The 23,726-nt window shown below is 39.3% G+C and overlaps 1 protein-coding gene and 1 non-coding gene across 2 annotated transcripts in view; one reads left to right on the forward strand and one right to left on the reverse strand.

Moving 5' to 3' along the window:
• Positions 1–23,726, reverse strand: part of LOC150079841 (tumor protein p53-inducible protein 11-like) — a 176,447-nt gene that overhangs the window by 113,502 nt on the left and 39,219 nt on the right. The window lies entirely within an intron of this gene.
• TRNAF-GAA (transfer RNA phenylalanine (anticodon GAA)) lies at positions 16,084–16,156 on the forward strand. The gene has a single exon. It is a non-coding gene; the product is annotated as a tRNA-Phe (tRNA).

A 23,726-nucleotide genomic window follows, 5' to 3' on the forward strand; every position in this document is an offset into this window, starting at 1 on the left:
GCAGTAGTGTTGAAAATGAGTTTTTTTTCTCCGGATAATAGGCACCTGCGAGGTGATCTGATTGAGGTGTTTAAGGCTTTGAGTGGATTGAGCAAGCTCGATGTTGGTGGCATTCTTCCTCTTGTTCAGAGACCACACACATTAAATTCAAATTGAAGAAGATGGTTGCAGGATAGATGTGCGGAAGTTTGCCTTCAGCCAGCGGGTGGCTGATTGTTGAAACAAACTTCCATCTGTTGTTGTCGAAGTGGGTAATTTGAATAAATTCAAGGATTTTTTTTTTTTTTTTTTTTTTTTGGCTGATGCTTTATAAGCTTGTTCTTGCATTTATACCGCTACTAATAATAATATCTTTGGTTTTTTTATCCTGGATAAAAAACTACAATGTGGCCTAAGTTTTTGATGCGTCTAAAAATTATTTTTTTTTTTTTAGTTTGCTGGATAAAAAACTCGACTTTTCAAAGAAAATAAACAATGGAACTTCGCTTGACACCAACTAAATAAACAAAAACAAATAGTATCAGGATGCTTTAAAAAATGGCAATACGAGTATTAATTCAAGCTTTCTAACTCTAAACACTGGCAATTAAACCAAGTTTAGAATTTTATATTCAATCTGTCCCTTCAGCGAACTTTAAAAAAAATTTTTTTTAGACCCTCAAAGGTCGACTTATACGCCAAAACATACGGTAAATTTATAAAAGTTGTGATTTGTTTAGCATTTGTTGGAAAGTTTGCTACAAACACATCAATCTCACATTGTGGAGGCACCTTGCCACAAGTTGACGCCGTATTGCAATACCTGCTTTAAATAAAAAGCACTGCTCCGACAGAGAAATATATTGCTTTATAGCATGCACTTTAAATAAATAAGTGTACTTCTCCATTGGAGCAGTGCTTTTTATTTAAGGTACTTAGTGCAATACTAGGGTAACTCGAGGTGAAGTGCCTCCACGATATAAGATTGATACGTTTGTAGCAAACTTGTTTGCTCACAACTAGGCGCAAAATTAAGATTATTGCCTCAACCTGTACAACAATGTTGTGAGGGACGTTCAACAGGTTATCTACCTTGACTGTAAATATGCTTCATATATACTGTATATAAAAATCTCTAGTTTTGCCATACTCTCATAAATGTCTGTCGCTTATCTGCGCAGTCCAACTCAATACAATTTAATACGGAAGAACAGAAGAGATTTAGAGCCACGAAATTGGAGAATCGGGCTATTACCAATTTTTTTACAAAAGGGAACGGGCCAAATTCATGACACACCAAATCTGTGTATGGTGATGCTGTCCCTTCTGAAAAGCAGATAACATTTGGTCTAAGCAGTTTAAATGGGGTCAAGAATCCATAGAAGATGATCCCAGCTCGGGAAAACCAATGAAAGTGAAACCCAAAAATGTGCCAAAAAATCGAAGACTTGGTTATGCAGGATAGGTGTATTAAAGCGTTTATAATTGTCAGAGAATTTAATATTTCTGGGTAGTACTGACCATCCTTCACGACCACTTGACCATGTCAAAAGTCAGTTCTCGGTGCGGTGCCCAGAATCGTCCTACCTGTTCAGAAACAGTGCAGGGTTCAAATCTGCAAGAAAAATTTTACACATACATGATTCAGATCCACAAGATTTTCTTTCAAGAGTTGTAACTGGTGATGAAACGTGGAATCACTACTGGGATCTAAAAAAAAACAGGAATCCATGCAATGGAAACACCATGGGTCAACAGTGCCCAAAAAAATTCAGGAGACTGAACCCTCCACCGGGAAGATCATGGCCACCTTTTTTTTGGGATATGGAAGGATGTTGGTGTTTTCAAAAATATAAGAGGAAGAGAGGGCCATAAAGGAAGAAAAAAAAGATAAAAATTGACACGCGGTATCTTGTTTCTTCTTGACACTGCTCCTGTACTTAAGCAATTATTGCTCTGAGAGAATTCATATTCCGGGAGCTAAACCACCAACCCTACAGTCAGATCTGGTCCCCAGTGATTATTTCCTCTACAGAAATCCGAAGGACCAATTGCTTGAGCATCAATTTTCAGGTGATGACAATCTCAATGAAGACGTAAACAGCTTTTCAGAAACAAAAAAAAAAAAAAAAGAAAAAAAAAGACTTTTTTTATCATATATTTCCTATTTGCCTTCAAAATGGAGAACATGTACTGAACTCAAGGAGAGATAAATTGAGAAAAATTAGGCTATATGGTTTCTTTAGTTTGAGTGATTCTTCTATATAGTTATCAGAGCTTAAGGCTTTTGTTTTAAATATTAATTCACCTTCGAAGAAACTCTGAATAATTTCGAGAAGATAGTAGGATTTTCGATGGTTGAATTACATGTTCATTTACGTTAAGATAATCAGCACTTTCCGCTTAATTTGCAGTGAGTCATCACGTTTGTCTTAAACAAAATACAATCGGGCCAATTATAATAATTGGCCCGATTGTATTTTGTGCAACTGAGAACATTCATCGCTAGGTTCTTAACTTGTCAACTGAGGACATTAAGGCTGGCAGACAGGATTAACGATTGAGATATTTACAACGACTAATATCGTACTATCTTTTTAATGCAGACAGTAATGCAGTTGTTTCTCTTGGGAGCTTTAGACTATTAAATATTTATGATTATTTAATATGAATTTCTAGAATTATTATCTTGTTAAGAAAATCCGGTGATTAATTATTGATAAACTCGTTACATGTTGTCATATGAAAATATCATCAAAAATTCATACTTCGACGTTTTTCAGTGTTTTCTGAACTTTCGTCTTTGTAAACTTCGACATAATACACTGACTGGCCAGTTTATCAAGTAAACCTACTTAACAGCGAATGTCTCCCAGCTTAGCTCTCAGAACTGTCTGGATGCACCGTAGCATGGCCGTCAAAGAGATTCTGAAAGCGGGCCATAGGCGTGGTGTTCCATGTTGACTTAACTGCATCCCACAGTTGTTACAAATTGGATGGTTGCGGATCCATACTTCGAACAGCTCGTTCCATTTCATCTCACATGTCATCAATTTGATTGAGATCTGGTGATTGGGGAGGATCCCACAGTGACTTAATTCACTATGATGTTCCTGGAACCAATTCTGTCCTTCTGATGTGTTGCATCGTCCTGTTGGAAGAACCCATTCATAGTTGGATACACTTCAGCTATGAAGGGTTGTGCCTGGTCGGAAACAGTTTCCAGACAACTTGTGGCATCCAAATATTGCTCCACTAGTATCAAGGTACCCATGTGTACCACGAAAACACTCCCACACCATTACACCGCCACGACCATCGCCAATAGCTGAATTTTGACACCAGACAGGACCAATCCATGGATTCATGCTGTTTCCATATTCTAGTCCTTTCAAACAACAAAAACTCGGAATTCCTAAAACCAGGCAACATTTTTTCCTATCCTCCACTGCCCTGTGTTCGAGTTACTCAGCCCACTGTAACCGTATCTCGGGTTTTGCTTTCAGGAATGGAACTCAGTCCAGTCGTCGGCTATGATACCCCATCAACGACAAGGTTCAACGAGTTCTGCATTCTGAGATGACTCTTTAGTCACTACTAAAGTGTAAAGCGTCATATTAGGATCACCCAAGAACTGACTCATCTGCTTATAAATTGCATGTATGCTCTTGTCGAATTGCTTATTTTTGCTGGACGAAAAACCCGAGTTAGGGTTTTTCGTCCAGCAAAAATTTTCTATTATGCATAAAAATCAAAAAAGTTAAATAATATTCAAGAAATATTTAAGAAATTTCAGAATATTCGGTAATATTCCAGAAAGTTGCAGAAGACTTCTGAATGCGCAGAACATTGTAGAAGATTCCTGAATGTGGTGGTATAACGCTGTAGATGATTCTAGAATATTCTAGAAAGTGGATGTACTGTTTCAATGTTATAGAAGATAGTAGATTATTCTAGATTAAGGAGTACGATGTCATATACTTGGATTCTTGAACATAATGCAATATCCTCTGGATATCGACTTTGTGTGGGAAATTTTATATTACGGCACGACAATGATCCGAAGCACAACTGTAAGCTGTGCAGGGACTTTCTAGCAACTAAGCAACAGGAGAGGATGTTGAAATTATGGTGTGACCACCCCCCAGTCGCCTGACTTAAACTCAATAGAGCTTTTATGGGATCATCCAGATCATCAAGTAAGTCCGTGAAGCCTGCCCGACTTCACAAAATTTATGGGAAACCTTGCAGATCACTTGAAATAACGTTAGTCAAGACACTATTATAAAATTAATCGCCAGAATCCCATCTCTGTGTAAGGCAGTGATAAGATCTCGTGGGTGGTATTTTGATTAAAAACTAGTATAGCTGTTAATTTTAATCATATAAATATTTTTACTGTAAAATTTTAAATTCTTATTAAAAAAAATCTAAAATTATTTGTAGTGTGATGTTTTTTTTTTAATTAAACCTTACATTGTCATAACTAATTTCAAAAAAGTTAACGAAGACTGTTTAAATACGCTGTGATTCCAAACTTTTTGGCAGGAGTATATATTGTCCAAACTGCATTGTAGGGATTCAGTGGAGCACGGTGTATACCTAATTGAATAACAAAGTAGTTTCAGAACGAAGTACTGTACTGCATTATTGATATAATGTTTGTACAAAAAACTGTCATATTAGTGCCACCCGAGAAAACTCATCTGCCCATGCGTATTTGTCCCTAAATTAAGTGCGTTCTCTGGCTGATTTTACTGTTCTTCTGGGAAAACTTTCTATCCACTCCTGGGACTGACTAACTCAGCCACGGAATGAAATAAAGCACATAAACGTTCCTTGTGTCACTGACGAGATTCGAACCCGGGCCTTTTTCATCCGATGTATGGAGGATAGTGATTATAAACATTATATTACACGCACAGACTGTAATGTTTGTACACGGAAAACATGTTTTGGCCAACCCACAGCTATGATCTCAATTCAATAGAAAAATTTTTGGATGCTTTTGGCGTGCGTAGTAGTAATAGCTGAAGCCAAATCGAGACACCCAACGTCTATGAACTAACGCTATCTTGAGGGCTATGGTGAAAAGTTTCTTTGTCTACATCAGAAATCTAGTCAAGTCAATGATGATTTAAGCGCTTAGTAGCCAATGAAACAGCTTGAAACTAAAAGAAACCTGTTAATGATATTCGATACAACAAAGGAGTATACTGAGGACTGGCAACATTTGGTAGAAAGGTGGGTATATAAATTCTTCATCATAATACAATAATACTAATGATATTTACTAATGATATTAAGAGTAGGAGACCGGCAGAATTACTTAACAAGTACAGGTCACTGTTGAAAAAAAGCCGTGAATTAGGGTTGAATTTGAAAGTGTCTGCAATTCTGCCCAGACACGATAGGAGGGAGTATATGATGAGAGCCCTGTCGATCAATTCGGCCCTGGAAGGATTGTGCAAGGCTCAAGGGGTAGAATTTTTTTCAGTCTGGTCTGTACTTGTCAACAGGAGAGATTGCTTCTACAGGGATGGGATACACTTAAATAGAAAGGGTGCAACAATGTTTGCTGATGCTATCGAGGCAGTGTTAGGTGGGTCGGAAAACTGCTAGATTGGGGAGGGGGATACAAATACTAATAGATTAACAGTAGCCACTGGCAGAGGTGAAAGTGATTCTTGCACTGCTTCTATTGGAATGAGCCGCAGCCTGGAAAATAAGATACAGGATATTTCAGAGACTGTTGGGAATCATTGGGGTACAAATAAACACATAGGTTGTGTTAGGGTAGCTAGGAAAAAGAACAGGTGCATGTATACTTCCTTGTACACCAATGCTAGGAGTTCAGTAAATAAATTTGATGAATTTTAGGTATTGCTCAAAACATCAAAGGCAGATATTGTTGGGATTTCAGAGACGTGGTGTCACACAGATATAAGGAATGCAGAACTGGAATTTGGGGAGTACAATGTCTACAGAAAGGATAAACAGGGTAGGAAGGGAGGAGGGGTTATGCTATTAGTTAAGAAATACATAAAATCCAAGGAAGTGAAGCCAGTCGACATTGCTGGACAGTGCAGTGTCGAGTCAGTTTGGTGTGACATAAGCATTGGGAGATCAAAATTGAGACTAGGAGTGTGCTATAGGCCTAATGACTCTGATGAGTATAATAAGAAACTGTACAGGGAAATAGAGTGGGCCAGTAAATCAGAGAGTCTTATAATGGGGGATTTTAATTTCCCAGATATTGACTGGAATTTGGGGGCTGGTCACTCACACACTAGCAAGGCTTTTTTGGATTTATTGGATGATTGTTTTCTACATCAGCATGTTCGGGAGGCAACTAGAGGGAGGAATACTCTTGATTTGATTATCAGCAGTGATTCTTCATGCATTAAGAATCTGCAGATAAATGAACCACTAGGTGGCAGTGATCACAGTGTGCTGAAGTGGGATTTACTCAAAGAGGTAACTACCATTAGGGGTAAAGGGAAGGGTTATTGCTTTCGTAAAGGCGACTACGATGGACTGAGACAGTATTTAAATTCTATACAGTGGGACCAACTGATGATGTTACCAACAGCAAATTCAAAATGGGAAGCATTCAAAGAACTTATCTTGGAAGCTACTAGGCTTTACATACCAACTAAGAAATATTGTTCAAGGTTTAGGCCTAAGTGGATGTCAGATGAACTAATGAGACATATGGCAGAGAAGAAAAATGCATGGGATACATACAAATTAACACGTGACACAGAAGCCTATGATAGATACAAGTTGATCTGTAACCAAGTTACCAAGGAGGTTAGGCAGGCGAAGGCAGATTACGAGAAATCTATGGCAAGGGATGCAAAGAAAAACAGCAAAGAGTTCTTTACTTATGTAAACTCTAGAAGGAAGGGGATTAATCAGATTGGTCCACTTGATATCGATGGGTCAACTGCTGATGATCCTGCTCAGGTAGCTAACAAACTGAATGAATATTTTGCATCGACATTCACACGTGAGGAGTTATTCAGCGAGGGGAATGCCAGAGGTGTATTCAACTCTGGCAGTAAGCTAGAGAATCTTGTAATAAATGAGAGTAAAGTAGAGGAGAAATTGTTGAAGATAAATATAAGAAAGGCACCAGGGGTGGATGGGATCTATCCAGTTATATTAAAGGAGGCAGCAAAGGAAGTAAGCAAACCCTTAGCCATAATTATGAGAGCTTCCTTGGACTCAGGGGAAGTACCCATGGACTGGAGATGTGCAAATGTGACCCCAATTCACAAAGGAGGATCAAAGGGCGACACAAGTAATTATAGACCTGTTAGTTTAACTTCTGTTCCTGGAAAATTAATGGAGGCACTGGTTAAAGAAGCACTGCAGGATCATCTAGACAAGACTTCAGTTATAGCTCAGACACAGCATGGTTTTGTTAAGGGGAAGTCTTGCCTGACCAATTTGATTGGATGCTATGATGCAGTCACAAAAGAACTGGATGCAGGGAATAACTTTGATATTATATACTTGGATCTTAGAAAGGCTTTTGATACTGTTGCACATGGAAAACTGCTGCACAAATTAGAGCAGTGTGGCATTGGAGGCAAATTGCTGCTATGGATAAAGGGGTGGTTGAGGGGGAGAAGATAGAGAGTGGTATTCAATGGACACTGCTCATCGTGGACTAATGTTATTAGTGGAGTCCCTCAGGGTTCTGTATTGGGTCCATTATTGTTTTCTGTATTTATAAATGATATTGATGATGGTATATCAAGCTCAATGTCCAAGTCTGCAGACGATACGAAGGTTGGCAGGGTTGTCAAGGACACTACTGACACTATGCTACTGCAACAGGATCTGCAAAGGTTGAGCAGATGGGCTGAGAGGTGGCAAATGAAGTTTAACATTGACAAATGTAAAGTACTGCATATGGGAAACAGCAACCCCAGAGCAACGTATCAACTCTGTGGTACTATACTGACAGTGGTAGAAAATGAAAGGGACCTGGGGGTGGTTGGTTGTCCAGGCAGATATGAAGTTTTCTGAGCAGTGCAGACGGGCTGCAAGAGTAGCTCATGGTGTATTGTCGATGATATATAGGAATTTTTCTAGCAGGGATAAGGAGGTGATTATACCCTTGTATAAGGCAATGGTCAGACCACACCTAGAGTACTGTATACAGGTCTGGAGGCCTCATTTCAAGAAGGATGTAGAGATGCTGGAACGAGTACACAGAAGGGCAACAAGATTAGTGAATGGAACAAAGGGGTGCTCTTACGAAGAAAGGCTTAAGTTTTGCAAATTACAGTGTCTGGAGACTAGGCACCGGCGAGGTGATCTGATAGAGGTGTATAAAGCCTTGAATGGTTTGAGCACGCTCAATGCTGATGGGATTCTTCCTCTTGCTCAGAATAATCACCTGAGAGGGCATAAATTCAAATTGAGAAAAGACAGATGTAGGATAGACGTGAGGAAATTTGCCTTTAGCCAGCGGGTGGTTGTTTGGTGGAATAGACTTCCATCCCTTGTCGTGGAAGTTGATAGCCTAAATAAGTTTAAGGCTCAGCTGGACAGGTATTTCGAACGAACAGAGGGGTGAAGTGGAAGTGGTTATTTTTTATTTATTTATTTATTTTATTTTATTTTATTTTTATTTATTTATTTTATTTTATTTTTATTTTTTTATTTATTTATTTTATTTTATTTTATTTTTATTTTTTTATTTATTTATTTTTTTTTTTTTGGCTGATGCTGCATAAGCTTGCTTTCTTGCATCAAATGCCTCTACTAATGCTAATGCTAATAATTATTGTTAACAGCTCCCAGTGTAACTTATATCCATATATGTGTTCAAGGAACGATATGCATGTTTTGTGGGATGAAAATCGGGAATAACTCAGGGGAACCCGCTCTCCCTCCGCTTGACATCGGCTAACTACAGCCTCATTTGAAGAGGACTTCAGAAATTCTCCAGTCGCCGACGGGAATTGAACTCAAACTTCTCCAAACTAGTAACAAATGATAAAACCACTATGCTGTCACGGACTCCATTATAATGCATGATGTCTTTTAGTTATTCAGTGATCCAAGCAGCGGACTAATGATACGTCTGCTCTTTCCGCACACTCCACACGAACAACTATATTTAGGCAATACAGCCAATCAATGCCGAGTCACAGCAAACTGAGTTATTTACTGTCTCATCTCTTTTCATTGCATTTCCCACTGACACTCTGAGTATCCATCCATCCATCCTCTACGGCTATCTGGAAATGTGCTGCCTGAATATAACAACCTGTAAAATAGCTGAGCATGCGAACACTGGCTTGCGACCACAAAGATAAAATTCCAGATCCTAAGTCTCGCTGCCAGACATGGGAAACAGAGATCAGCTTTCTTCTCTAATGGTTAGCATTTTGCTAACCATTAGAGAAGAAAGCTGATCTCTCATGAGATATCCCTGGCACACTTGAAAGCAGTGACCTAGCGACGGAGAGTAGTTTTACTGGCAAACCCACAGAGACTGAAAGTGAGCAAGCTCAAAAATACCTCGCTGGGAGCGCCATAAAACTAGCGTGCCTACACGACTGAACGCTGTTGATGCCTCAATCTTCACACACGCAGAAATAAATATCCTTTCCACCACCTGCATTGACTGACGTAGTGTTCAGATGAATGATCTTTGGCTTGTTATTTCTACTAGATATTCGTCGAGGCTATACACTGAGTGGCCCCTTTATTAGGTGCATCTACCCTTTTCATGTAACAGAGCGCTCCTTCACGTATTCGTACCATGTGATATAAAGCAGGTGAATAATACATAAAGATGCTCTTTGCTGCATAAATTAGTTCGAGAATGGGCAATACGAAAGATAGAGAAAAACAGGAAAACCGATAGTGACATTTAACTTGGCATAATACTGATACTGGAAGCGCCAGTATGAGTATCTCGGAAAGTGAAGCTGTACTGAGGGTGGTATGTATCGAGATTTGCCCAATAACCAAATAACGTCCAGCCAATCGCGATCCTGTGGTCGGAAACAGCTTGTTTATGCGAGAAGTCAATGGAAGATACAAAACTACAGTTAATCAAATAGTAAATCACTACAACAGCTGTAATCAAAGAGGCACTTCACAACGCACAACTCGTTGTACCTTGTCACGGATGGGACATTGCCGACGACTGAACTAGATTCCACTCCTATCATCCTAATTTCTCAACATCAACATAGATTTAGCTAAGGAAAATCAATTCTTACCAATGTGCTGACCTACTGTCAATTCATCTCATAATCTCTGAATCACCCACAGTCAAGCCGATAGAATTTTACCGATATCTCCAAAGCTTTTGATAAGATTCTTCGTGATCTAATCAGTAAAGTCAAGACCTACAGACTGTAAGATCCAGTTCTTTCCTGACTTCATAGCCAAATCACATATCATGCCCTGAAAGTCAACGCCAATCAAGGAAAATCTATATCCTTCACTTTTTAATGTGGAATCCTCTGGGATCATCCTTGGGCCTGGCTTCTCCTCGGCATTTTAATTTTAATGACCTAGCTGCTGATATAAACCACTTAGCTTACTGTTCCTTTCCATGTAACTCTTTTGATGACGATCTCAAAATATCCTCAATCAAAAACAAACAGATACGTTTAAGCTCAATGCTAATCCTTTTCGTTTCACAGAGTGGCTCATCCTGTACCAATGATGCTTGCTTCATCCAATTTCAATTCATCTGCAAGTTTGACCACGTGAAGGACCTCTGCATTACTTTCTCCCACGAAGGCTGCTTCGATTTGAATGAAACTGTCTAAAAGCCTCCGGATTCATCAATAGAAATATTTATATGTTTAAAAACCACAAAAACATGCCGTTATTCGATAAAAACTTATTGTATTACCTGTATTGCGATTTGCTTCTCCAGTAACACCCTTTAAAATCATTTATCAACAACAAAATTGAAATTGTTCAGAATTTTTTTTTGCTACTTAACATTTCGGAATCCCTCTATTACCACAACATCTACTATGAGCCCCTATATGTCCATTTCAGTCTCCAGTCATTTCACTCCAGAAGGGTTAAAAAAACTGTCATATTAGAGTTATCAGAAAACAACCTCATCCACCTAAGTGTTTATGTCCATAAATAGTATGTATTCTCTAGTCGATTTGCCCATTTTGCTGTACGAAAAACACGAGTTTCCAGGAGAAAACCTTACTATCCTCGCTGAGACCAACTAAGCCACGATGTGTAAAAAGCCCATAAAAGTGCCTTCGAACCCGGGTCTTTCCACCCGATGTGGGTAGTATGACGACTGAAACCATTGTTCTATTGAGACAATACTCCAGAAGGGTGTTAGCGCACACCTCAGACTCATAGCCTATGTTCTATCAAGCAAATATGACGCGCACAATAACCTAAAATGTATACTCATTCACGCTCCGCCTAAGGTCACCAGGAATCTTAACCCCTTCCACATCACCAAATAAAAAATAACCATGATATAATCTGATGTCATATACTTGGATTTCAGGAAGCTTTTTGATATTGTTCCACATAGAAGACTGCTGTACAAACAGGAACAGTGGGGCATTAAGTGCAAGTTACCGCTATGGATAAAGGGATGGTTGAGTGGGAGAAGACAGAGATAGCGATTATCAATGGCACTGCTCTTCGTGGACTAATTATTAATGAAGTCCTCCAGGATTCAGTTCTGGGCCCATTGTAGTTTTCAATATTTATTAATGATATTAATGAAGGTATATCAAGCCTAATGTCAAAGTTTGCAGATGATACAAAGGTTGGCAGGATAGTTAATGACAGTAATCAAGGTGAGCTAATGCAACAAGGTTCATTAGTCCAAGACTACAATGGACTGAGACAGTATTTAAATTCTATACAGTGGGACCAACTGATGATGTTACCAACAGCAAATGCAAAATGGGAAGCATTCAAAGAACTTATCTTGGAAGCTACTAGGCTTTACATACCAACTAAGAAATATTGTTCAAGGTTCAGGCCTAAATGGATGTCAGATGAACTAATGAGGCATATGGCAGAGAAGAAAAATGCATGGGATACATACAAATTAACACGTGACACAGAAGCCTATGATAGATACAAGTTGATCTGTAACAAAGTTACAAAGGAGGTTAGGCAGGCGAAGGCAGATTACGAGACATCTTTGGCAAGGGATGCAAAGAAAAACAGCAAAGAGTTCTTTACTTATGTAAACTCTAGAAGGAAGGGGATGAATCAGATTGGTCACTTGATATCGATGGGTCAACTATTGATGATCCTGCTCAGGTAGCTAACAAACTAAATGAATATTTTGCACCGACATTCACACATGAGGAGTTATTTAGCGAGGGGAAAGCCAGAGGTGTATTCAACTCTAGCAGTAAGCTAGAGAATCTTGTAATAACTGAGAGTAAAGTGGAGGAGAAATTGTTGAAGATAGACACAAGAAAGGCACCCGGGGTGGATGGGATCTATCCAGTTATATTAAAGGAGGCAGCAGAGGAAGTAAGCAAACCCTTAGCCATAATTATGAGAGCTTCCTTGGACTCAGGGGAGGTACCCACAGACTGGAGATGTGCAAATGTGACCCCAATTCACAAAGGAGGATCAAAGGCTGACACAAGTAATTATAGACCTGTGAGTTTAACTTCTGTTCCAGGAAAATTAATGGAGGCACTAGTTAAAGAAGCACTGCAGGATCATTTAGACAAGACTTCAGTTATAGCTCGGACACAGCATGGTTTTGTTAAGGGGAAGTCTTGCCTGACGAATTTGATTGGATACTATGATGCAGTCACAAAGGAACTGGATGCAGGGAATAACTTTGATATTATATACTTGGATCTTAGAAAGGCTTTTGAAACTGTTGCACATGGAAGACTGCTGCACAAATTGGAGCAGTGTGGCATTGGAGGCAAATTGCTATTGTGGATAAAGGGGTGGCTGAGGGGGAGAAGACAGAGAGTGGTAATCAATGGACACTGCTCGTCGTGGACTAATGTTATTAGTAGAGTCCCTCAGGGCTCAGTGTTGGGTCCATTATTGTTTTCTGTATTTATAAATGATATTGATGATGGTATATCAAGCTTAATGTCGAAGTTTGCAGACGATACAAAGGTAGGCAGGGTTGTCAAGGACACTACTGACACTATGCTGCTGCAACAGGATCTGGAAAGGTTGAGCAGATGGAATGAGAGGTGGCAAATGAAGTTTAACATTGACAAATGTAAAGTACTACACATATGAAACAGCAACCCCAGAGCAACGTATCAACTCTGTGATACTACACTGACAGTGGTAGAGAATGAACGGGACCTGGGGGTTGTTGTGCAGGCAGATATGAAGTTCTCTGAGCAGTGCAGACGGGCTGCAAGAGTAGCTCATGGTGTATTGTCAATGATATATAGGAATTTTTCTAGCAGGGATAAAGAGGTGATTATTCCCTTGTATAAGGCAATGGTCAGGCCACACCTAGAGTACTGTATACAGGTCTGGAGGCCTCATTTCAAGAAGGATGTAGAGATGCTGGAACGAGTACACAGAAGGGCAACAAGATTAGTGAATGGAACAAAGGGGTGCTCTTACGAAGAAAGGCTTAAGTTTTGCAAATTACAGTGTCTGGAGACTAGGCACCAGCGAGGTGATCTGATAGAGGTGTATAAAGCCTTGAATGGTTTGAGCATGCTCAATGCTGATGGGATTCTTCCTCTCGCTCAGAATAATCACCTGAGAGGGCATAAATTCAAATTGAGGAAAGACAGATGTAGGACAGACGTGCGGAAATTTGCCTTTAGCCAGCGGGTGGTTGGTTGGTGGAATAGACTTCCATCCCTTGTCGTGGAAGTTGATAGCCTAAATAAGTTTAATGCTCAGCTGGACAGGTATTTCGAACGAACAGAGGGGTGAAGTGGAAGTGGTTTTTTTTTTTTTTTTTTTTTTTTGGCTGATGCTGCATAAGCTTGCTTTCTTGCATCAAATACCTCTACTAATGCTAATGCTAATTCTAATGCTATGCACGTGAGGGGAGATCTGATTGAGGTGTTTAATTGAGGTGAGATCTAATTAAGGCTTTGAATGGATTGAGCAAGCTCAATGTTGATGGGATTCTTCCTCCTGTTCAGATTACGCACATGAGAGGACATAAATTCAAATTGAGGAAGGATAGTTGCAGGACAGATGTGTGGAAGTTTGCCTTCAAAGCGGGATTGGTTGTTGGAACAAACTTCCATCTCTTGTTATGGAAGTTAGGACTTCCTTGACTAAGTTCAAAGAAGAACTAGACAAATATTTTGAGGATATGGATGGGGAAATACAGAGGCGTTTTTTTTTTTTTTTACTTTTATAAGCTTGCTTTCTTGTATCATTTGCCACTAATACTAATAATAAAGTAGACCTCTTACTTCCAATCACCAAACAACTCTCAGATTTAATTTCTTCACCAAAATGAGGAATATACTAGCCTTCATGAAAAAAAAAAAAAAAAAACCGGTACTCTCTATGAATGAAAGATATAAGAATCGTATCTGCAATAATGTCTTTATTGTTTCCTTTTTTATTTTTTTAATTGTATTTATTTTACTTATTAATTTTCCCAGTACTTGACCTATACATCTCTATTGCTGTATATTATTTATTGTGACATGTTAATTTTTTTAGTCTTTGTTATACCACCGCCGCATCTAGTTATGTCATCATACCCTGTTATTGGTTTCACTGTTATCTATTCTTGTTTTTAATACAATTTACAGTGGGTTCAGGTACATTAACGCGGAACAGTGGAGGATTGGAAAAACCTTTGCCTGGTCTCACAAATCCCGGTTCCTATCGTTTCACGCTGATGACCGGGCCGGGAATATGGCGAAAATATCATTAATCCAAGGATCCGTCCTGCCAGGTGTCAGAAACGCAGGCTATGTAATGGTATGGAAACGTATAGTAGCCCCCCCCCCCTTGATACTAGTGGAGAAAATTTGGATGGCACAAGTTATCTGGAAATTGTTTCCAAAAAGGCACATCCCTTCGTGTCCGCAATGTATCCATCTGAAAATGTGTTCTTCCAACAGGAAAATGCACCATGTTACGAGTCCAGATTTATACAGAAACTGTTTCCAGAAACATGAAAGTCCACTCTATTGCGGTGGACTCTCAAGTCAGATTTTAATCCAACTGGCGACCTATGGGATGAAGTGGAACGAGCTCTTCGGATCAGAGATCCGTAAACACCCAATTTGCATAAACTGTGGTAAGAAATTGATTCAACATGGACCAGCATTCCTGTGACACGCTTTCGATACCACGTTGAATCCATGTTATTACAACCTGAACAATCTGGATTTCGAAAATCCAGATTGTTCTGGGGATTAAAGGGAGACCTACTCGCTATTAGGTAAGTGTAACTAATAAATTGGCCATTTAATATGTCAGTAGGGGTATATTTAACAAGGTAAAATTAATAGAAGCAAGTGGGTCCAAATTGTCCAATGTGGACTTGGGTCAATGAATTTTTATACACTCCACACTCCATCGAGTGTGAGGCGCTGGCAATGAGTACTGAGAAACAGACAACAGCAAAAAATTAGTTGCTTCATTTTCCTAAACAGATTGCCAATTTAAAACAGTCGAAGTAAATATTTATTTTTAATTTCGCTAAAATTATTTTTCGTTAATTAACACAGGATTATTCGCTAGTTCCTTAACCAGGATTTAAATTTGATTCAAATTGGTGGGCAGGCCCTCAATCGACAAACCGCAAATAATAGTTGGAGGTTGCTGGAAGTAAGGAAGATCAGAAAGAAAATGTAGTCTCCCAGTTGTGGGAAACGTACATCTGGATAAAATTTTGCAGTTCCCCACATAGGAGGGACACTAGTTTGCGAAATAAAACCAAAATTTAAAAGCTTCCTTTTCCATATTAAAATGCGTGTAAAAACAAATTTCGAATGTGCAATATTTAGGTTTTGTTGCTATGTTAAATAACGTAACAACAAAACCTAGACATCTTCATTAACATGTGCTTGATTTTTTCCTTACCCGACCCCCTTCCTGTTCTGAATATAGTATTACACATTAAACTGCACAAACTCCACAGCCGAAATAGCTCAGTTGGGAGAGCGTTAGACTGAAGATCTAAAGGTCCCTGGTTCGATCCCGGGTTTCGGCAGCCGCAATTTTTTTGCAGGGCCCGTTGGTCTAGGGGTATGATTCTCGCTTTGGGTGCGAGAGGTCCCGGGTTCAAATCCAGGACCAGGCCATAGTGATTTCTTTTTGGGGTAATTGCGCGGTCAGATATGAAGTTTTCTGAACAGTGCAGACAGGCTGCCAGAACAGGTCATGGGGTCTCGTCAATGATATACGGGAATTTTGATAGCAAGAATAAGGAGGTGATTATCCCATTGTATAAGTACTGCATACAGGTCTGGAGACCTCATTTTAGGAAGGATGTAGAGCTGCTGACACGAGTACAGAGTAGGGCAACGAGATTGATGAGGGGAACAAAGGGTTGCTCTTACCAAGAAAGGTTAAGTTCTGCAAACTGCAGCGTCTAGACTCTAGAGACTGGGCACCTGCGAGGAGATCTGACTGGGGCGTATAAATCCTAGAATGGTTTGAGCAGGATCAATGCTGATGGGATGCTTCCTCCTGCTCAGATTACGCACCTGAGGGGGCATAAATTCGAATTGAGGAAAGACGGTTGTAGAATAGATGTACGGAAGTTTGCCTTTAGCCATCGAGTAGTTGACTGCAGGAACAAACTTCCATCGGTCGTTGTGGAAGTTGATAGCTTAAATAAATTCAAGGAAGAATTGGATACTTTTGGAGCGAATGGATGGGTGAAATGAAGAGTTTTTTTTTTTTTTTTTTTTCCGATGCTGTATAAGCTTGCTTCCTCTACTAATGCTAATGATAAATGTCAGTGGAATGCGAAATCTGCTTTAGTAAATTGCTTTCATTGCAATACATGGCGCTACCACCATCTCCTAATCTCTGAAAGTTTGGTGCGAAGAGGAAAACTCGCGGAGAAATTACCAGTCGCAATTTATTCGCTTTCTCTATTTATATTTTTAATAGAATTTAAATGATCCTCTTGAATTAGTTATCACAACCGACAAGTTGTTAATAACCACGAAGGTTATTAAAACCAAAAATTGTAAACGTAAGGATTGGTTACATTGATTGATATAATTATTTTTCAATCTAGAAACATTGTTTTTATAAAAAATTTATATTTTCTATTAATTATTTTCATCTTATTTTCAGTCAGTAACAAAACCAGCAAAATATTCATAAGAATTTAAGCAAATAACACAAAACAACTACACACGTCCCGCCATCTAGTAGTAGATATGGAAATAATAATATTTTTAAACAGAGAAAAACAATGTGATCATGGCTAGCTCGATTAAGAGAAGCTCTGATAATTCTGTAATATGCTTTTTAAAATATTTTAGGAGCAGAAATTGTATTTTTTCCATTATAATTTCGATAATTTCCTACACATTAAAATATTTAATATGTGCAAACAAATGCTATGTACTCGGAGAAGCTAACCAACTTCTGTTTTTTTTTTTTTATTTACGATTTTAATTAGAGAAAATTTTAAATCTGTACGTTAAACTGTATTCCTAAAAAGGATAAATAATTGCTCTGTATGACCAGAGTAAAAATCGGTAAATTAAGGCTGCTCCGTATGTGGCGCCATCTGATAGCAAACAGAAAATTTATTTCACCCTAATCAATAATCTTTGCGTTCCAGATAAAGTATAAAAGATCTTCAAACTTCTTAAAGAGCTTTTTTTTTTTTTTTTGCCCAAGGCAGAGGAATACGTAGTTACTGCTGCGCCCATTAGAGAAAGAAAACATGGAAACAAAGTATACAATGGCCTAGGAGTTATAAAGGAATAAAACTGAAATTTTCCGTAGGACCAATTCCAATGATCTCATTGGAATTGACAGTACAGTAGAGGAAAAGAAACTCACATATCAGAACTGGCTGGGTAAAAGGAATGATGCATATAGGAAGATTTATGTCGAAAATAAGAAAATAGCCAATCGGTTGGTAGTAGAAGAGAAAAATGAGGAATGGGAAAAGAAATGCGCGACTATTAATAGCAAATTGGGCTTGAGATCCATGGAAGGTCTTAAAGACTTGAGAAAACAGAATAAACACAATGCTGGTTTGCAATTAATACCTTTGAAAGACTGGCTGAAGTACTATGAAGGACTTTTAAAAGAAGACCGGAGAGAGAGTTCAAGACGGCGGATGATTTTGGTGTGGAAGACTGGGGCTTAAAAGTTTCTGTTAGGGAAGTGGAACTCTTACTAAAGGAAGGAAGGAATGGCAAATCACCTGGACCTGTAAGAGTTTATATGAAACTTCGGAAATACGGAGAAGAGGAGTGGTTGTTTTGATACAAAAACTGTTAAATGGTATATTGAGAGAAGAAGAAATACCGAAAGAAATGACAACAGGATATATTACATCGATTTATAAAGAGGGAGATCGGAAAATCTGTTCAAATTACAGAGGAACATGCGTCCTGAACCCGCTGTTAAAGATTCTTTGAAAATCGATCAGGAACCATTTAGAAGCCCGAATCGACGTGTCAGAAGAACAAAGTGGTTTTTCAGCCGGGAGGCCAGGTATACACCATATCTCAACAGTACGCCAGATCCTTGAAAAATGTCAATCGAAAGGAAAAGAAATCTTTATGATTTTCATTGACCTTGAAAAGGCATATGACAGTGTTTCAAAAAAACTCTTATGGGAAGCACTGAAAGAAGCAAATATTGGTGGACGACTGATTAACATTATTAAGACAATTAACAGGAATAATAGATGCAGAGTTAAGTGGAATCAACTTTTTCACCTGAATTCCGCACTTCGAAAGGCTTATTACAAGGCTGTTGCATGTCACCAACACTTTTCAAAATTTATATCGACATCTGCCTAAGATCCTGGTCAAAAAAGTGAACTAAAATGGGATTGCCAATCTATATTCACAATTAACTTTTTGCAGACGATCAGGTGGTGATAGTACAAGATTTAGAAGATGCAGACTATGCATGTCGTCAATTGTTTAAGGAATATAAACGATGGGGTCTAGAAATCAATTTTAGCAAGACTGAAATGTCTTCAGGATCAGGACACATTCTAAATATTGAAGGTTTTAAAATCAAACAAGTCGATAAATTCAAATATTTGGGATCAATCTTACAAAGTGATGGATCATCCCAAGCAGAGATCAATAAGAGAACTGCAGACAGCAGAAAGTCTATTGGCATGTTAAATTCTGCTCTATGGAGCAGAAATATTCTAAATAAAACAAAGAAACTCATATTTCAAACGATTGTACAAAGTCTTCTATTGTATGCAACGGAAACCAGGACGGTGAATAGGCGAGGGGAAAACAAATTGCTCTCCACAGAAATGGATTTTTGGAGACGCTCAGCAAGAACTTCTAGAAGAAACAAAATGGAATGAAGACATAAGAGAGAAAATGGAAGTGAAAAAGAATATTATTGACACTATCAAATAAAAGCGTTTAATATGGTATGGACATGTAAAACAGATGCAAGAAACCAGATATCCAAAGGCTATCCTGGAATGGATACCTCCTGGAAGAAGGAGAAGAGGAAGACCTAGGAGGACATGGATGGATGGAGCACGGGAGTGCATGACAGCCCAAGGTTAACAGACCGAGACACCTTGAATTACATTTTATGGCGGGAAAAATTCCTACCAAAATATAACTTGTAGGCTGAGTAAACCCATTGTAAATGGAAACACTCCTCTTGAAGACGAACTTCCACAACAACAGATGGAATTTGTTCCAGCAATTAACCACCCGCCGGCTAAAGGCAAATTTCCGCACATCTATTCTACAACTGTCTTTCCCCAATTTGAATTTATGCCCAGCTCAGGTTCGCAATCTGAGCAAGCGGAAGAATCCCAATAGAATTCAGCGTGCTCAACCCATTCAAGGCATTATACACCTCAATTAGATCACCTGCCAGGTGCCTAGTCTCCAGCCACTGCAATTTACAGAACTTAAGCCTCTCTTGGTAAGATAACACCTTCGTTTCCCTCACTAATCTTGTTGCCCTTTTCTGTACACGCTCAAGCAAATCTATATCCTTCCTAAAATGAGACCTCCAGACCTGTACGCAGTACTGAAGGCGTGGTCTGACCATTGCCTTATACAAACGGATAATCACCTCATTTTCTCTGCTAGCAAAATTCCTGTATATCATTGGCAAAACCCCATGACCTGCTCTGACAGCCTGTCTGCATTGTTCAGAAAACTTCATATCTGACTGCACAATTACTCCCAGGTCTTTTTCATTTTCTACCACCTTAAGTGTAGTACCACACAGTTGGTACGTTCCTCTGGGATTAGTTCTACCCATATGCAGTACTTTGCATTTGTCAAGGTTAAACTTCAGTTGCCACTTCTCAGCCCATCTGCCCAAATTATCTAGATCCTGTTGCAGTAGCACACTGCCATTACTGTCATTAACAACCCTGCCAACCTTTGTATCATCTGCAAACTTCGACACTAAGCCTGATATACCTTCATCATTATCATTGATAAATATACAAAACAACAGTGGGCCCAACACCGACCCTACGGGACTCCACTAATAACATTAGTCCACGAAGAGCAGTGTCCATTAATTACCACTCTCTGTTTTCTCCCACTCAATCACCCTTTTATCCATTGTAGCAACTTACCCTTAATACCATACTGCTCCAATTTGTACAGTAATCTTCCATGAGCAACAGAGTCAAAAAGCTTTCCTGAAATCCAAATATATGATATCAAAATTATTTTTTGCATCCAGTTCCTTTGTAACCAGATCACAGTATCCAATCAAATTTGTCAGACAAGACTTCCCCTTAACAAACTCATTCTGTGTCTGAATTATTGCTGCAGTCTTGTCTAGATAATACTGCAATGCATCTTTAACCAGTCACTCCATTATTTTACCCGGAACAGAAGTTAAACTAACTGGTCTGTAATTACTCGTGTCACCCTTCGATCCCCCTTTGTGAATTGGGATACATTTGCACATCTCCAGTCCGTCGGGACTTCCCCTGAATCCAAAAATGCTCTAATAATTATGGGTTTGATTACTTCCTTTGCTGCCTGCTTTAATATAACTGGATAGATCCCATCCATCCCAGGTGCCTTTCTTATGTTTAACTTCAACATTTCTCCTCCACTTTACTCTCAATTATTACAAAATCATTACATAATCTGCTACAATTTGATATAACCTTCTGTCATTTTCAAACCTTAATAACTCCTCATGTGTGAATGTAGATGCAAAATACTCATTCAGTTTGTTTGCTATCTGAGCAGGATCATCAACAGTCGAACCATCGATATCAAGTGGACCAATCTGATTCATCCCCTTCCTTTTAGAGTTTATACAAGTAAAGAAGTCCTTGCTGTTTTTCTTAGCATCCTTTGTCAAAGATTTCTCGTAATCTGCCTTCGCTTGCCTAACTTCCTTTGTGACTTGATTACACTCTAGATTATATCTGCGATAGGCTTGTGTGTCGCCTGATAATTCATGAGCATCCGATGCATTTTTATTCTCTGCCACGAGTCTCATTAGTTCATTTGACAATCATTTAGGCCTAAACCTTGAACAATACACTGAGTGATCACTAAATTATGACTACCCGTATTAAAACTGAATGCGACCAGTTGACCACATGAGGTACGAAAGTGCGCAGTTAGTCGACCTACGTAGCATAGATAAAGTGTCAGTGGTTCAGTAGGTAGTAAAATTCCGAGTGTGATGGATAAAAGGAAGGATTTATCGGACTTTGATAAAGGATAGATTGTGGGTGCTCGAGGAGCTGGTGCCTCGATTTCCCAAATGGCTGATCTGTTGGGGTGTTAGAGAGCCGCCATCGTTAAAGTATACAAGGACTGGTGCCAAAATGGTCAAAGACCGGATGACAAAACTGCAAAGGTCAGCGAAAGGTTGATGGTAGAGGTGAGAGCCGGGTCCGACGACTCGTACAGGCGAACAGACACAGTACTATTGAAGAGTTGACTACCCAATACAACATGGGCAAACCCGGAACGATATTTGGCATGATCATGCGTCGCACGATCGCAAGTATGGGCTATACCAACAGACGACGCCTACGGCATCCTCTCCTAACCAAGGTTCATCGGCGTAAAAGACTCGCCTGGTGCAAAGAGCATGCAAGTTGGACGTTAGAAGACTGGAAGAAGGTGTGCTGGTTGGACGAGTCACGTTATTTCCTCGACATGGTGGATGGTCGTGTACGGATTTGGCGTCAACAACATGAGGCTCTTAATCCATCATGCATGGTATCAAAAGTGCAGGCCGGTGGAGGCGGTTGTATGGTGTGGGGCATGTTTCACTGGCAGGAACTTGGATCCCTGGCGCATGTGGAACAACGTATCAGTGGTCTCCGTTATCGTCAACTGCTTGCTGACTGTGTACACCCCTCTATGTTACAGTTTTTCCCGAATGGCGAAGCTGTCTTCGAGGATGACAATGCGCCGAGTCACCGTGCATTTGATGTGCAGGAATGGTTTGAGGAACATAGTTTACTTCCAGCATATCGATTGACCTCCGATCTCCCCCGATATCAATCCCACAGAGCACTTGTGGGACACTATGGAAAGGCATATCAGGCGTCTAGATACCCAATCACCTCCATACCTGCATTGCTGACCGAATTACACACAGCTTGGTTGGCCCTACCTCACGAACGCTTCCGACATCTTGTTGAATCAATGCCACGTCTGATAGCTGCTGTACTGGGGATAAAAATAGGACCTACGAAGACCTACGTCAATTAGGTTAGACGGTCATAATTCAGTGATCACTTAGTGTATTTCTTAATCGGTATGAAAAGTCTAGTAGCTTCAGCGATTAATGGAAACAAGAGAGTAATTTACAGATAAAAGCATTCATTTAATAAATACATTATAAAAGTGGAACTTAATAAGCAATATGGCTTCCTCTGGCTGAAATAAGTTGTTTCTCTAGATTACGATACAGTTTAGGGCTAAAGCCTCAGGTTATGCAACAGTTTAAGTAATGTAGAAGTTGGTGCAATTGCATCATTTCAGCACATAGCCAACTACTTAAATAGTTATAAATTGGCATCGTTAAGTATATCTCATATTGCGAATACCTTCACGAGTTGCCATGGTATTGCACTACCTCGAATAAGTAACACTTCACCATAGGTGAAGACTACTGTTACTTATTCTCAGCAGATACCATCACCCATACGGCACCGTTTGAAATGTGGTATGGGATAAAGATCTCTTTTATCCTCATGCTATCCCTATTAGATTTAGGAAAGCAAAAAAGATGTAGGTGGGAAGGTGATAGTAGGAGAGAAAGAAATGCCGTCGAAGGAAGAAAGGGACAGTTATTCCTTCAACTCAAAAACTCCTGGAATAGGCAACGCTTCCCCTGTAGAGAAGATCGTTGTTACCTACAACGTCGTAGGTAACAACGACCGTTGTAGTGCGATACCATGGCAACTCGTTGTGAAGGTATTCACAATATGACAATATGAGATATACTTAATGATGCCAATTAGAACTATTTAAGTAGTTCTTATTGGCATCATTAAGAAACAACTAATGTACAAGTTAGTCTAACTTGTACATTAGTTGTTTCTCTATTTTCCACCAGTTTTTGACAAATTTCTGGCATTTCAGGAT

The sequence above is a fragment of the Mastigoproctus giganteus genome, chromosome 10 (genome assembly GCF_048544385.1).
Source record: "Mastigoproctus giganteus isolate SK-2022 chromosome 10, ASM4854438v1, whole genome shotgun sequence".
NCBI classification, from domain to species: Eukaryota; Metazoa; Arthropoda; class Arachnida; order Uropygi; family Thelyphonidae; genus Mastigoproctus; species Mastigoproctus giganteus.